Source organism: Nyctereutes procyonoides, unplaced genomic scaffold (assembly GCF_905146905.1).
Source record: "Nyctereutes procyonoides isolate TBG_1078 unplaced genomic scaffold, NYPRO_anot_genome, whole genome shotgun sequence".
Classification (NCBI taxonomy): Eukaryota; Metazoa; Chordata; class Mammalia; order Carnivora; family Canidae; genus Nyctereutes; species Nyctereutes procyonoides.
In genome coordinates this window covers 13,513,254-13,517,529 of record NW_026575020.1, presented here as the reverse complement: position 1 = coordinate 13,517,529, position 4,276 = coordinate 13,513,254, and the positions used below count along the sequence as shown (strand labels likewise).

Genomic DNA, 4,276 nt, shown 5'->3' with positions numbered 1-4,276 from the left:
TGTCATCACACCTTGCAACCGGCACCTAGATCAAGAACAGAACATTGTCGGTGCCCTGGAACCTGGCTCTTTGATGGATATGGTGGTGACCTCCTCTCCTGTGCTGGCTGAAGGCCAAGAGCCCTTGGCTTTCCTTCCTCTGGGTGGCCCTGGGTTCCCTGCTATTGGTTTTGCTCTCAGTAAGCCTGGCCTGGGTTAAAGCCCAAAATCCTATCCCAGGGGTCTGGGCAGGGCCAGCAGTCATGAATGGGAGTCACCCCCGCTCCTACCCTATACCCTCCTTCGCTGTCCTCACCCTCCTACAACTCGTGCAGCCTGGGCCTGTGGGCAAGCCACCAACAAGAAACTTCCTCTGCTCAGGGGTGAGGGACTCTGGCTTCCCCATGGAACCAAGTGGCCTGTGGATGTCAGTCCAGGTCTCTGCAACTGCAGACCCTGCTTGAGTGAAGTCAGTCAGAGCCTTTTTCGATCTGTATGATGTTTGAAGCACAAGAATTATAAACTTTGTTGTGATGAAAGTAGTAATCGCAGTTACTAAGTGAGCACTCGCTCCATGCTCCAGGATGAGCTCTGGCCCATCACCACCTTGGAGCCTCCCAACTGCCCTCTGTGGCAGCGGCCGCCTGTCTGTTTTCACTGGGCCCAAAACTTCCTCACACTCTAATTCCTCATGCAGTGAAATTATAGGTCAAAGACAATTCTCTCTCGTGTATTCTTTCTTCCTTATAAGAGACGGTGCAGCCTTGCTGCTGTGGACTGTGGGCCGCCGGGGTTGGTGAAGGATCTCAAGATGGCTGGGCGAAAACTTGCTCTAAAAACCATTGACTGGGTAGCTTTTGGGGAGATCATACCTAGAAACCAGAAGGCCATTGCCAACTCCCTGAAATCCTGGAATGAGATGCTCACCTCCAGGTTGGCTACTCTTCCTAGAAACCACCTGCTATCGACTGGACTTACTACAAGGCCAGTGTGGCAAAGGCCGGCTTGGTAGATGACTTTGAGAAGAAGTTTAATGCCCTGAAGTTTCCTGTGCCAGAGGATAAACACACTGTCCAGGTAGATGCTGAGGAAAAAGAAGATGTGAAAAGCTGTGCTGAGTTTTTGTCCCCCTCAAAGGCCAGGATCGAAGAATATGAGAAAGAGCTGGAGAAGATGAAGAACATAATTCCATTTGATCAGATGACCATTGAGGACCTGAATGAAGTTTTCCCAGAAACCAAATTAGACAAGAAGAAGTATCCCTATTGGCCTCACAAGCCAATCAAAAATTTATAAACTTGAGTTGGGGAGAAAACCCTGGCCCTCATATTATAAACATTGGACATTAAAAATAATGATATGGTAAAAAGAGAGAGAGAGAGAGAGAGAGAGACAGAGAGAGAGACAGTGCAAAGGAAAACCATTCTTAAAGTTTGGTTCAATCAGGTAACTTTATTCCAAGCCAGTAGCTGACAGTCTCTTTGGGAACTAACCAACCTTCAGCTTGGATGGGTCAGGTACCTGGCCTGCTGTGCCTTTCAGGACGCCTCCCTTCTCTCTGGTCCTCTCCAGGTTGGCGCTGAGTGAGGACCCCGCAGGGGAGAAGGACATGCATTATGCCCGAGACCCTGGGCCTGAGCTTCTCCTGGTACTGCTGCATCTGTAAGGGGAAGGGACAGACTCTCCAAGGCAGCAGGGGATCTTTCTGGGACTGGTAGTGGTAAGAACAGGAGCTGCGGTGGCCTTGGCGGGTGCACGGGTGTGCTGGGCTGGCAAACCTGACCTTGGGGAGGCCAGCTGCACCTGGACCGGCAGCAGGAGGGCGGCTCTGCTCCATCCTCCCTTCCCCCATACGGGGAAGCGGTACCAGGCTTGTGGCTCCTGAACTCTGCTGGAGGCTGGGCTGTCTCTTCACCTCTAGCCACTACCAAGGGAGGGCGACAGAGCCTCAGGCTGGGCTTGCTCCTGGCTCCTGAGTGGGCAGAGCGCAGAGCACTTAAGGCTGTGCATGAAACAACCTCAGTGCGTGGCTGGAGTCTGGCCATGGAATGCCAAGATACACAGCCACCACTGTTCCAGCCCGGGTCCCCAGGGACGGGGGCTCCAGGGAATGAATGCCTGCACACTACCTCCTCCCCAGAAACCTGAAAGCGCTGTGCACAGGCTGGGCTTGGGGAGGGCATAACTGGGAACTGGGATGAAGCTGGCCCATGGGCCAAGGAGTGTGGCTTCAAAAGACACTGTTCTGAGCTGAAGCCAGAGTCACTAACTAGCAGATAGCGGAACAATGCTTTATTGTGAAGGGGCTAGGCAGAAAGGCAACGCGCAAATATCTGGCAAGATGAGCCAAGGTTTGGGAAGAGTGGGGAGGTGTCAAACACTGGAGTGTTTCCCTGAGGTGTTGAAATGAGACATGTACTGGGGTATGCGGGAGGTTTTTATAGAGAATTGACCAGTTTGGACCATCCATCCATCCATCCATCCATCCATCCATCCAAGCATCCATCCATTTATCCATCCATCCACTAAACCATTCATTCATTCAACGGCACTTAACAGTGTGCATGGAAATTTGCTGAGAGCAGTAGGGTATATCAAGTAAAATAAGGCCAGTCTTTCTCTGGTCTCTATTCCCCCAATATAGCTAGTCTGGGGCTCAAGGAATAGCCTATAATGGTACCACATCTCACATCAATACCCTTTAACATCCTGCCTCTTGTACCCATCTGGAGAAGAATGACAGTGTCTGTATTTTTCATATCTGCCACAGATGATGCACTGGGTGCTTGGAACATGTGCTCTCATGTAGGGCACATGACAACCCTATGAGAGGGGCAAGATCTGGGATGTTTAAGGAGTTTGCTGAAGTAACTTGCCGTGCTGATGAGAAATGGAACTGCAATATGACCTTAGCTTTGAGTCTGAAGTGGATGCTCACTGTTCGCTGCCCCCACTGCCTCTCACCTGGGGCTTGGTGGCTTTTAAATCCCTAGAGGGCATGGGTTAGTGTCTCCAAAGCAAGGTCTTTTTATTTCCTACCTCAAGAGTCTATGGTCACATCTGTAGGGGTAAAGCAAACCCACCTTCTCACTAGCAAAAGGAGACTTATTTTTATCTGGGTCACATATTGGATATTTAAGCAAATTACTGTACTTAATATTTTGTAAATTTGCTAATCTACATAAGTACTTAATTTATAGGGTTGCTGTGAGGTCTAAGTGGATTGATGCATTTGAAACATTTAGACATGTGTGGTATGTGTAAGTGCCCAATAAACATGAGCCATAAACACTGCCCAGCCATTTGTTTCCATACAGCTTTCCATGGCTAACATACCTGCAAAACTGATGCTGTAGCCCCGTCCTATTAGAGATGAGGAAATCTACCCAGGGAAGCAGACTCTGCCCAGGCTTGCTCAGTGAGCTCTATGAGCATGGGCCTTGTCAGTCTGCATGTTAGAAGTGCTTCTTGAGAGGGAAGATGATGGCTTACCGGGCAGATGATGGCAGAGGGTACCTTGACCCATGGGTGGTGCTGAGTCACTGCCGGGAGCTCTTTTCTTCCTTCTAGCTCTTGGAGTGCACCTGGAATGACAGCCAGCTCCCACTGTGCAGGAGCATGTGTCCTCTTTGTGGCTTATCTGTGGTCCCCATTCTCTTCCCCTTTCCACTGGATCAAAGATGACCTGCTGCAGAGCCAGGATGATGGCTCAGCATCTCTGACCCACAAGGGCTGGCACCTTGTAGGTATCCAGTAAGTTCCTCTTTGTGAAAGCAGAAGGGGTTGCTTTGGCACTAAAGAAGCAACTGTGTGGTTTAGGCATGTGTGATGCCAATGTGAGGGCAAACCAATGGTAACAAACTGGGGTGCATCTAATATTGGGGATTTTCCTTCAACAGAGTGAATGGCAAGAGTGACTTGACAGAAGAGATCAATATGTTCAATGACTAACTGAGGGCTGGGAGGGATAAGGGTGTGGAGCACCCCCCTGCCCCTGCAAGGACCCCAAGACCATTTGATTGAGTTGTTTGTTTTTGTTGCTTTCTCTTCCTTTAGATTTGAGCTTCTCAAGGTCAGGGAGCATCACCAATGTGACTCTGTGCCTGGGTAGCTTTGCACAGAACCAGGCACAGATGGGTGAGTCCATAGATAGCTGTAGTTTGGAAAATTGCCCTTGTGAGTCTGTAGTCCCCCAACCCAGGGGGAACCCCTTTGTTCTCCCAGTGCTGTTGCTTCTAATCCCACCAGATGGACCGCTTTTTTTTTTTCTAAGCCCATTCCTGGCCACTTCACTATC

General features: G+C 50.0%; 1 pseudogene; it reads left to right on the top strand.

Annotated features, from left to right (window-relative positions):
- The first annotated feature begins 790 nt into the window (after positions 1–790).
- On the top strand, positions 791–1,275 carry LOC129503407 (ATP synthase subunit d, mitochondrial-like; annotated as a pseudogene).
- The last annotated feature ends 3,001 nt before the right edge of the window (positions 1,276–4,276 follow it).